This window comes from Myotis brandtii, unplaced genomic scaffold (genome assembly GCF_000412655.1).
Source record: "Myotis brandtii unplaced genomic scaffold, ASM41265v1 scaffold39, whole genome shotgun sequence".
Classification (NCBI taxonomy): domain Eukaryota; kingdom Metazoa; phylum Chordata; class Mammalia; order Chiroptera; family Vespertilionidae; genus Myotis; species Myotis brandtii.
The window spans coordinates 2,544,307-2,557,126 of NW_005364953.1; the positions used below are offsets into that span (position 1 = coordinate 2,544,307).

The 12,820-nt window shown below is 36.0% G+C and overlaps 1 protein-coding gene across 7 annotated transcripts in view; it reads left to right on the forward strand.

The window, feature by feature from the left end:
- The window catches only part of STAG2 (stromal antigen 2), a 153,023-nt gene that overhangs the window by 50,522 nt on the left and 89,681 nt on the right, over positions 1-12,820 (forward strand). Inside the window, exon 1 of one of the 7 annotated variants that reach the window (XM_014544951.1) lies at positions 8,564-8,574. The exons of the other annotated variants lie outside the window; for them this stretch is intronic. The gene's annotated coding sequence lies outside the window, so the exon portion shown is untranslated. Of the gene's footprint in view, positions 1-8,563; positions 8,575-12,820 lie in introns of those variants that run through there. 7 annotated transcript variants of the gene reach the window in all.

A 12,820-nucleotide genomic window follows, 5' to 3' on the forward strand; every position in this document is an offset into this window, starting at 1 on the left:
GGCTGAAAGTGTTACAAAGTTTCAAACTGCCAGCTCAGAGGCTGGCAGCAGCAGGCGGGGAACGTTGGCTTTCTCCTTCAATGAAGGAAGCAAGCCTCATGTTCGCTTTAAGCTGCCTGGCTGCCGGCCGCCATCTTGGCTGTCAGTTAATTTACATATCTCCCTGATTAGCCAATGGGAAGGGTAGCGGTCGTACGCCAATTACCATGTTTCTCTTTTATTAGTGTAGATAATATTCTTACTGTGTTCATGTCTGTCATCAAATTTCCTCCTTTTTTTGGTTAATTCTCACCGGAGGATATTTTTTTTTCATTGATTTTTAGAGAGAGAGAGAGAGAGAGAGAGAGAGGGAGGGAGGGTGAGAGAGAGAAGAGAGAGAGAAATATATATATAGAGAGAGATGTGAGAGAGACCCATCAATTGGTTGCCTCCCGCACAAGCCCCGACCAGCCCGGGGATTGAACCTGCAATCTAGGTACATGCCCTTGACTAGGGAATTGAACCCCTGACCTTTTGGTGCATGGGCTGGCACTCTTAACCATTGAGCACACAGGCCGGTGTTTTTATTTAAACATTTTCCTCTTTTCTTTTTTTAAAGATGTTTGTTTTAAATATATGTTTATTGATTACAGAGAGGAAGAAAGAGGAAGAGAGGGATAGAAACATCAATGATGAGAATTATTGATCAGCTGCCTCCTGCACGCCCCCTACTAAGGATCGAGCCTGCAACCCGGGCATGTGCCCTTGACAGGAATTGAACCTGGGACCCTTCAGTCCACAGGCCAACGCTCTATCCATTGAGCCAAACCGGCTAGGGCCTTTTCCTCTTTTTATAAGGATAGTAGTCATTGAATTAGGGCCCACACTAGTGACCTCATTTTAACTTGATAACTTCTGTAAAGACCCTAACTCCAAATAAGATCACATTCCAAGGTACTTCAAAATAGGACTTCAAAATATGAATTTTGGGGTGACAAAATTCAACCTATAATAGAGTTGTTTTCAATTTCTGGCTATTACAAGTAAATCTGCTATGAACATTCTTGTACACATTTTTTGTGTGGACATAGATTTTTAATTTTGGGGGGATAAAATGCTCAGTAGTAAGATTGCTTGTTTTTAATGGCAAATGTGTATATGGTTTTAAAATCGAAATTTTAAAAATTTATTGAGATATAATTTACATATAAGTTGTACAATATGTTGATTTGATACATTTATATATTGCAATATGATTACTACCATAGCTTTAGCTAATGTTCTATTCCATCACATAATCATTGTATCTTTTTTTGTGGTGAAGCATGTATGGTGTTTCAAAGAAAACTCCTAAACTTTTTACCATTTCACAGTTGAATCAGTTTCTTTGCATCTCTGCTATGGTTTGGGTTTGCCACTACTTTTTATTGTGACTATTCTGACGGGTATAATGATGGCTCATGTGGTTTTTGCATTTCCTTCAATTCAATTTCAGCATGTGTTATTAAAGTTTTTTGTTTTAATTAAAATATATTTTTATTAATTTTGGAGAGCGATATATAGAAACATCAACAATGAAAGAGAATCATTGATCGGCTGCCTCTTGCACGCCCCCTACTGGGGATCGAGCCCACAGCCCGGGCATGTACCCTTGACCAGAATCTAACCTGGCATTCAGTCTGCGGGTTGGCCAATGCTCTATCCACTGAGCGAAACCAGCCAGGGCTATTATAAAAGCTTTTTAGATAATCACCTTTTTTTTTCTCTTACACTTAAACTCTTGATTGTTGATATCATTAACATGATTACTTATTTGCTAGTGTATAGTAAAAAGAAAATAACTCCAGATGAACAGAATCAGCAGTGCAACAAAACTATTAAGTAAAGTTTAACTTTTCTTTATATTTCTTTTTGTTCTTTGAATTCATCCCACTGTGGATAATGTTTTGATTTTTAAACTTACTATAAATGCTTTCACCGTATGCTCATGACATTTATTTGATGTACATTGTAGATTAGGTTTATTTTTAATTTTTTACAATCTTACGCATTTCAAAAATTCAGTTTCATTTTTTTTGAACAGGCAATTTATTTTCCTAAATCAAAATATAAAATTATGTAAAAAGGTATACACAGAAGTCTCCAGACATTCCTGCCTCCTTATTCATTCTTTCATCCCCTCCCCTATATTGGCAACCTAAAAAAAAGTTTCTTATTAATTCCAGTATGTCTTTTTGTGCAGACAAACAAATGCACACATATATATATATATATATATCACACACATATATACATTTTTATTTTATAGTTACTTCTTTAAGGTAATATGCTGATCAACACAATTTGTTGCATGCATTGATATTAAGTGTCAGACCTAATAGTTGTTGAGAGTTGTGTTGATGCCCTACCAGTGGTCGGCAAACTGCGGCTCGGCAAACCGCGGTTCGCGAGCCACATGCGGCTCTTTGGCCCCTTGAGTGTGGCTCTTCCACAAAATACCGACTTCTGCGCATGGGCCACGAAGTTTCAAACGCACTGTATGTGCGTGCCCGCACGTGGTATTTTGTGGAAGAGCCACACTGCATGTACCTTGGTTGTGGGCACATCCCCAGTAGGGGGTGTGCAGGAGGCAGCTGATTTTCTAACTCTCTATCCCTCTCTCTTCCTCTCTGTAAAAAATCAATAAAATATATATTTTTTAAAAAGAGTTGTGTTGATGATGTGTTTCATGGTGTGAGAGTTGAATCTGCCACACTGACTTCTGAACCATTTCATGATCTGCAAGTTATGATCAATATGAATTAGTGAGGTAGGTTCACTAGTAACTCTGTTAATGATTGTATAGCCTCTTCAGCAGTGGAGACACTGCTTGTTGCTCTGTAACTTTGGACAGAAAAAGAGACAGGTAAAAATACCTTCCAGTACCTAGTAAGTTGTTATTGCTAGCCAAAGCAGTTCATACAGGATGGATGGGGGTTGGGGCAGAATATAATGAAGTAAAACAGTCAAGTAAAGTGTTATGAGTAGGATAATTGGCAAACATTAGCAGAATAATTTATAAGAAGCAGTTGGAGAAGAAAACTTTTTTCCCTTTTTTGTTTGGAATATATTAATCAGGAATGCTAAGCATAATTGCTTATGGTAGAGAGTTTTTCTTGATGAAAAGAGCATTTTGAGCATTTTTGCAAAATTAATCATAGAATAAAATGGCAAATATTTTTTTTAAACTGTATTTGTTGATTTCAGAGAGGAAGGGAGAAGGAGAGAGATAGAAACATCAATGATGAGAATCATTGATTGGCTGCCTCCTCACACCCCCTACTGGGGATTGAGCCCTCAACATAGACATGTGCCCTGATTAGGAATTGATGCTCAAACTTTGAGCCACAACAGCCAGCCCAAATATTTTTTACAGAAATAAGTTGTTATTGATTTGAGAGAGAGAGAGAGAGAGAAAGGGGAAGGGGGAGAGAAAGAGTAGAAACATCAAAAGAAACATTGATAAGCTGCCTCCTGCACAACCCCTACTGGGGAACATGACAGAAACCCAGGCATGTGTTCTCACCAGGTATGGAACCAGTGACATCTTGATGCATAGGATGCTGCTCAATCAGCTGAGTCATACTGGTTGGGCCGTAGAATAAGATGGGAGATATTTGCACATGAAGAATCTCCTTATACATGTTCTCAGATTTTGCTATATTATTTGCCAGAAATTTTTTTGTGAAGTGGATCATTACCACAAATTGTTTTCTAAAGAATAATTTTCTAATTGAGAAGTTTCTTTCCTGACTGAATGGCTTAGCAGACAAATCATTGGTACAACAAAAAATGTCTTAAATGCAAAGTTGCAATAACTATAAATTCAAGATAGTAGTTTCAGGTTCTCTGCAATATACTTTAAAATATACCTAATACATATAAACACTAGTTACACTGTATGTTGTATTTGCATTTAATAATATATTGGGTGGGGCAAAAGTAATTTTACAGTTGTATGTGAAACATAGTTTATTCTTTTTTTTTAAACCATTATTGATTTCAGGGAGGGAGGGAGGGAGCGAGGGAGGGGGAGAGAGAGAGAGAGGAGAGAGAGGAGAGAGAAACATCCATGATGAGAGAGAATCATTGGTCAGCTGCCTTCTGCATGCCCCGTACTGGGGATCGAGCCCAAAACCCAGGCATATGCTCTGACCGGGAATCAAACTGTGATCTGGTTCATAGGTCGACGCTCAACCACAGAGCCATGCCAGTTGGGTTCAAATTTAAATTCTTTATTGTTTAAAGTATTACATATGTCTCCTTTTTCCCCCATTGACCTCTCCCCAACCACTTCCACTCCCCTACTGCCTGTGTCCATTGGTTATGCTTATATGCATGCATACAAGTCCTTTGGTTGATCCCCCCCGCCCCCCACACACACCTTCTCTCTGAGGTTTGACAGTCTGTTTGATGCTTCTGTGTCTCTGGATCTATTTTTGTTCATTATATTCCACAAATGAGTGAAATAATGTGATATTTCTCTTTCTCTGACTGGCTTATTTTGCTTAGCATAATGCTCTCCAGGTCCATCCATGCTGTTGCCAGTAGTAAGAGTTTCTTTCTTACAGCAGTGTGGTATTCCATTGTGTAGGTGTACCACACACAGTTTATTCTTGCATTATAATTTATTGTATTATTTTCCATATGAACAACTGTAAACCTACTTTTGCCCTACCCTTTATTGGTTCTTATTAATAGTAAATGTTTGCTGAATCTTTATTAGCATTTATAAATTTACATTTCAAAAGATAGCAGTAGTTACGGTGTATAGTATCCTTTTTTAGTAGAAAGGTATTGTCCAGTAATTGGTGATTGGTAAAAGCTTGTGAGTTTGTGTGACATGAGGGAAACTTGCTTGATAAAAGGGGGTTTAAATTTAATTTTTTATTGTGCTAAACTCTACCCCCTCCCCCACCCAAATAACATTTGCCATTTGAATCATTTTTAAGTGGGCAGTTCAGCAGTGTTAAGTAAATTGATCTTTTTGTGAAACAGATTTCTGGAACTTTTGTCTCCAAAGTCTGAAACTTTATACCCATTAAACAACAACTCCCCCTTTTGACCTCCCTCACTCCCTGGTAACCACAATCTACTTGTTGTTTCTTTGAATTGTACTACTATTTAGATACCTCATGTAATAGAATCATATAGTGCAGGGGTGGTCAAAAGTAGCTGTATAGTGTGAGTACACAAAACAGTTAATAAAGCCATTGTAATAATCATAACCTGCATGTCTTTTTCCATATGAGCAACTGTAAACCTACTTTTGCCCACCCCTGTGTTTCTCTTTTTGTGACTGACTGGCTTATTTCATTTATTATAATGCCCTGAAGGTTCATCCATGTTGTAGCATCTGACAGGATTTCCTTTCTTCTTAAGGATGAATAATATTTCATTGTATGTATATCACGTTTTGTTTACCTATTAAGCTGTTGATAGTCATGTGGTCTCCTTCTACCTCTTGGCTATTATAAATGGTGCTGCTTTGAATATGGTTGTTGCAACTATTTCTTTGAGACCCAGCTTTCATTTATTTTGGACATATACCTGGAAATGGGGATTACTAGATCATATGGCAGTTTTATTTAAAAATTTTTGAGGAGCCTCCATGTTGTTTTACATAGTAGTTGTACAGTTTTACAATCCTACTGACAGTACATGGATATTAAATTTTTCCACATCTTTTTAAATTGATTTTTTGCAGAGAGGAAGGGAGAGGGATAGAGAGTTAGAAACATCGATGAGAGAGAAACATCGACCAGCTGCCTCCTGCACACCTCCTACTGGGGATGTGCCCGCAATCAAGGTACATGCCCTTGACCGGAATCGAACCCGGGACCTTTCAATCTGTAGGCAGATGCTCTATCCACTGAGCCAAACCGGTTAGGGCGATTTTTCCACATCTTTGCAGACACTTTTTATTGTGTCTTTTTTATTCTAGCCATCCCAGAGGGTGCGGAATAGTATCTCATCGTGGTTTTGATCCAAGTTCTTTGCCCATTTTTAATTTAGGTTATTTGATTTTTTTGTTGTTGTCGAGTTGTAGGAATTGTTTATATATAGTGGATATTAACTTCGTATCAGGCATATGGTTTGCACATATTTTCTCTCATTCTGTAGGTTGCCTTTTCACTCTGTTACTGGTGTCCTTTAATGTGTAAAAGTTTCTGTGTAGTCCTGTTTATTTTTCCTTTTTTTACACTGTTCTTTTTGTCCTATCTAAGAGACCATGGCCAAGTTCAGTGTTATGACGTTTTCCCCCTGTTCCTCTTCCCCCCAGGAGTTTTATAATTTTAGGTCTTAATGTTTAGATCTTTAATCCATTTTGAATTAATATTTGTATATGGTATGAGATAATGAATGGTCCTATTTCATTCTTTTGCATGTGGACATCTAGTTTTCCCAGCACCATTTGTTGAAGAGACTGTCCTTTCCCCATTGAGTGGTCTTGGGCCCTTTTAAAAAAGTTTAAATATGTATGTCAGGTTTTATTTCTGGCCTCTCCATTATATTCCATTGGTCTGTATGTCTGTCTTTATGCCAGTCCTACATTTTTTTTTATTACTGTAGCTTGGTGATATGTTTTGAAATTAGGAAGTGTCATGCCTTCAACTTTGTTCCTTCTTTCTAAGTTATTTTAGTTATTTGGAGTCCCTTGAATTGTATGATGAATTTTTCTATTTCTGTAAGAAAGTGTTCTTGGGATTGTGTTGAACCTGTAGATTGCTTTGAGTATTATGGACATCCTTATAATATTACGTCTTCCAATCATGAATGGAGTGTCTTCCCATTTATTTGTGTTTTGTTTAATTTCACTCAGCAAAGTTTTGTAACTTTCAGTGTATGCCTTTCACCCTCTTGGCTAGATTTATTCAGGGTATTTTATTCTTCTGGTGCTATTGTAAATGGAAATTGTTTTCTTAATTTCCTTTTTTGATTGTTCATTGTTTGTATATAAGCACATGTTGATTTGTATCCTGCAACTTTGCTGGCTATTTATTCTAACAGGTTTTCGTGTGTGTGTGTGTGTGTGTGTGTGTGTGTGTGTGTGTAATCTTTAGGGTGTTTTACATATAATAGCATATCATCTGTGAGTATAGATAATTTTATGTCTTCCTTTCTAATTTGGATGTCTTTTTATTTCTTTTTCTTGCCTGATTGTTTTCGGTAGGACTTAAAATATTGTGTTGAATAGAAGTGATAAGAGTGGGCATTCTTGCTTTGTTCCTGATATTAGCATAAGCTTCTCATAAGTGGCCTTTATTATGTTGGGTTACTTTCTATTCCTAGTTTGTTTAGTATTTTTATCATGAAAAGGTGTTGAATCTTATCAAATGCTTTTTCTGCATCAGTTGAGATGATCATAAGTTTTTTTTTTGTCTTAAGACATCATTGTTTAATACTATAGCTATTTCCAACCCTTTTCATCTCATGGCACACAAACTAATTACAAAAGTTCTGTGACGCACCCAAAAATATATATTTGTTGCTGATCTGACAAAAAATAGGTGTAATTTTGATTCATTCACACTGGATGGCTATTGTGTTGGCATTTTTTAAATTTGACAACTAAGGGAAAAGAGGTTAGTGCCCCCTGACTAAATGGTCAGGTATTACATGTTTTAAAAATACTTCTGGCACACTACTGTGCCTCTTATAGCACACCTATTGAAAATCACTGGTTTAATATAGTAATATTCCATGAACACACAATTGATTTTTTTTTTTGCCCATCATTCTCTTAAAGTAGTGCATTACAGTGATTGATTTTCATATGTTGAACCAGCCTTGCATTCTGGGAATAAATACCACTTGGTCATGTGCTATTGAATGGTTTATTATTAGTTTGGTAAGAGTTTTTGTATTGATATTCATCGGGAATATTCGTCTATAGGTTTTTTTGTAGTGTCTTTATCTGGTTTCAATTTAATTAAAAATAATTTACATGTTTTAATCTTTATTTAGGAAAGCTTAAGGTTAGAGAGAATTCAAATAATTTTACAGTACAACATATGCGTGATTTTTCCTGTCATTGACTTTGTGTAGAATTAACAAATGAAGAACCAGCCTCTTAGATCTGAAATAAGAAATGGAAAGTACCTACTATATATTTTTTTTCATAAACTTCATTGTGGAAGCATATTTGATTTCTGAGCTTGAACATGAATATAATTCAAGTCTCTGAATTGTGCACTGTGAGTGTAGGTAGAAAGATTAGTGGTTTTTATCACGTGGATGCTAATTCTAGAAACTTTTTCTAATCAGAAGTGGAAGGTACAAAAATATTAAAGATGTAGCATGCTGCATTTTGTGGTCATATTAAAATGAAAAAATTGTGGTTAGTAACTACAATTCTAAATTTTAGATTAAAATTTCCCATCATTGTCTATAAAGCTGTTTAATGTACACTTTGGCTTTATTATTGTTTATTAATTGAATTGTATATCCATCTTCATAAGAACTGTTAATAGACTGAATATTTCAGTTAGATACTTTCTACTACCTTGAATAAATAAATGTGAAAGTTTTTGATTTAATCAATTAGAGTACTATGTGAAATAAAATATTTGGATTTCTCTTGAAATCCAGGCAGGATTATCCTGTCTTCATCTACTTTGCTATGAAATCTGCCTATTACTTGAAATCTGCCAGTGAGCCAGTGGTGCCCAGTGTGAATGGGTGTGATGATAATAATGCACTGTGCTTATATCATGTTGTATACCATTTACGAGTGTTAACATGTGAATTTAGCTCATTGTTGTAATTAATTACTCTTGAATAATATGTGAATTCTGAGGGACCTTGTTTAGTGAAGGCTGTGTTTTGTTTTTTCTTATTTTCTGTCTTGAGACCACTTGGCTTGAATTTAAAAAACTTTGAAACAATTATTTTATGAAGAAATCAGCAGATTTTACAGAAATGGAAGTAGAAAGTTTTTTTTGTTACTGAGTTAATTTAACTTGGAATATAAATTTTGAGTAACAGACTATAAACATATATTCATTATAGCTAACTTGAAAAGTTATGGTGATCAAGTTTCAGTTTTTTAGATCTCTGTTTATATTAAAAGCAGTACTTGTGAGAGTGTGTACTTGAATTTAACATACAGAATTAATCTATTATGACCTAATCCTTTTTAATCCAGTAATTATATATGAATGTATTTAAAAAACCTTTAATGGCTGTATACTGAACACTTGAGCCTAAGGAATTGGTTTTACAGTATATTATGCAACCTATCTATAAAATGGGTTCCCTTAGTTTTCAGTAAGGAGAAAAAGAAGTTAGTTGTTTTTGGATATATTTTTCCCGCAAAGGGAAATAGTAGTTGAGAGTTAAAGCAAATTTCATTTCTATGCTTTATCCTCCAAAGCTGTTGGAATGTTAACTCTTTTATAGTAGTTATAGAGAATTGGTACATGTGATAAAAATCTCAAAAGTTTTTCCTTGACATTAGGTGAGAGCTCCACCTTGTGATCTTTGAGCATATTCTTAAAATTAATAAACTATAGTAGACCAGAAATGATGTGATAAGTTTGCCTATTTAACTTAATACTTTTATTGAGCATTACATGTTCTTACAGTTTTGGGTTTCCCAACTTAGGTCAAATGGTATTAAGTACATTTAAAGTCTTTACTTGTAAATTTTTTAATGTAAGCCTTTGGAGGAAGCAAATTGTATTTTTATACAGCTGTAGACATTTAAAAAAAGGGAACATTTCTCAGCTCTTCCTGCAGATGAAGTTTCCATTCTTCATTCTTACCCCCCCCCCCCCCCCCCCCCCCTTCCCTCATAGGTTGGATAGTCTGTTCAATGCTTCTATGACTCTGGTTCTATTTTTGTTCATCAGTTTATGTTGTTCATTATATTCCACAAATGAGTGAGATCATGTGATATTTATCTTCTTACCCATTGTTCTGGCTCCTTTTACTACAAAGCTATTTTAATGTATAATTTTGAGCAATGAAGAACTGTTTGGGTGGTAAATTGGTTATTTAGCGAATGATTAAAACAGTGAAAATTCAGATACATGGAATTTAGTATTCCTCTATTTAATATTAGGTGGCTGTAGAGTTAGGTGCCTTGTAGAAATAAATATAAAATATATTTTAAATCCTCACCCAAAGATAGGCTTATTGGTCTTTTTTAGAGAGGGGAACAGAGAAAGGGGAAAGAGAGAAGGAGAGAAAAACAGAGACAGAGACAGACATGGATGTGAGCGAGAACATCAATTGGTCCTGACCCGAGGATGGAACCTACAACCTAAGGTGTATGTACCCTGACCGGGAATCAAACCCATAACCTTCTGGTATACTGGAAGATGCTCCAACCAACTGAGTCACACCGGTCAGGGTGGAATAAATATATTTTCACATTTATTGCAGGTTTCCATAAGGGCAAGGATTATTACTCTTGTTTTTCACCACCATATGCCTAGTGCCCTGCACTGCATTTGGCACATGGTAGATATTTTTAATTGGTTGGATGGATTTTTAATATTTAGAAACTTTTTAAAAAACAAGTATTTTACTAGGAATAGAGAGTTGGCCAATTAAAAAATTTTTTTCTAAATCTGTTAGGTGGTATTTCTTTTTTTAAAAATAGACTCCTTGTCTGGGAGACTCACATCTTTATAAATTCCATTTTTCTTTTGTGTTTGCTTTGGTTTCTAGTTTCCAAGCACATGTTAGTATAACCTTATACTAAGCAAAATAATTTGACCTGACAATACTTCTAATTAGTTCACTAGAAATTTTGTGCTATGTAGAGGAATGTAGTATATCACACTACTTATTTTTTATTTAGTACTCTGCTTTTCAGAGCTGATACATTCTATTTGTCCTTAGGAGAATATATCTATGAACTATCTTTTTAAAAATATATATATATTTTATTGATTTTTTTACAGAGAGGAAGGGAGAGGGATAGAGAGGTAGAAACATCGATGAGAGAGAAACATCGATCAGCTGCCTCCTGCACACTTCCCACTGGGTATGTGCCCGCAACCAAGGTACATGCCCTTTACCGGAATCGAACCCGGGACCCTTGAGTCCGCAGGCCGACGCTCTATCCACTGAGCCAAACCTGTTAGGGCTGAACTATCTTTTTAAAAATATATATATATTTTATTGATTTTTTTACAGAGAGGAAGGGAGAAGGATAATAGAGAGTTTTGAAACATCGATGAGAGAGAAACATCGATCAGCTGCCTCCTGCACACTTCCCACTGGGTATGTGCCCGCAACCAAGGTACATGCCCTTTACCGGAATCGAACCCGGGACCCTTGAGTCCGCAGGCCGACGCTCTATCCACTGAGCCAAACCCGTTAGGGCTATGAACTATCTTTAATGTCTGCTTAAAAACTGTATATTAAGGGATGCAGCAAGTTTGGTTTTATAAAATGCCCAGAGAGAGTGGGGACAGGTAGGCCGACAAACTGAGTAAGCACTTTCTTGCCATCTAGATAACCTGACGTGTTGGTTAGAACTTATTTACCTCTATACCTCTCCAGCTCTCTTTAAAAAACCAAAATTTTCTTTCTTAAAAAATACTTTTCTTTTTATTTAAAAAAATATTTTTATTGATTTCAGAGAGGAAGGGAGAGGTAGGAGGTAGATAGAGATAGAAACATCAATGATGAGAATCATTGATTGGCTGCCTTCTGCACGCCTCCTAGTGGGGATCAAGCCTGCAACCCAGGCATGTGCCCTTGAGCAGAATCGAACCTGGGACCCTTTTAGTCCGCAGGCTCATGCTCTATCCACTGAGCCAAACCAGCGAGGGCAATGCTTTTCTTTTTAAATAAGTTTGGATTTTTAGGAAGCTAGGTGTGTCCCACATGTAATGGCAAGCCTCAGAATTCTGGTGTACTATTTAGATAACTTCTTAGGTTACAATAAGATTAACAATTAGTGGTTTTGCGGAGCAATCCTGTGACCATGATTTATTAGAAGAAATCCATGCTAACAGTCACGTCTAAATAAAGATTTTATAATGCGATTATTCTTTTTTTTTTAAAATATATTTTATTGATTTTTTACAGAGAGGAAGGGAGAGGGATAGAGAGTTAGAAACATCGATGAGAGAGAAACATCGATCAGCTGCTTCTTGCACACCCCCTACTGGGGATGTGCCCGCAACCAAGGTACATGCCCTTGACCGGAATCGAACCTGGGACCCTTGAGTCTGCAGGCCGACGCTCTATCCACTGAGCCAAACCGGTTAGGGCAGTGCTATTATTCTTTAGAATAAAAAAAATAAGCTAAAAGTGATGGTATAGACAACCCTGGATTATTCAGGGCTTTGTGGATTATTAGTTCTTGTTTCTCTTATTACCTCATTATTTTGTTATTAATAGTAGCTTCATTAGAGTGAACTGGGAAATGCTGTGCTTTGACTAGCCACTTATTGATGTTTTTAGAGCTGTAGAATTAATGGAAAAACCAAATTACCAGTTTCTTGTATAACGTCTGCTCTATTGGAAAGATCATTAGAAGTTTATTAGTATATGATATTTGAACATTTATTATTATTGGACATGTTTAGTCTGATCTGCTTTTTCTTTAGGTGGCCACCAAGTCCTAGATTCACTTGGAATCAAAAGCATAAGAAAATTATAAAAGAAAGTTACACATATAAGATTAAAAGCTCTAGACTCAGCCTATTTTATCTCTCTTTATTTGTTACAGACTTGTCATTTGCTCTTAGGTCATTCCTGCATTTAAGAACGGCATCATTGACCTTCAAAACTAGAAATAATACTCTTCCTATGGCCAAATTTACACTGTTGTCCACAT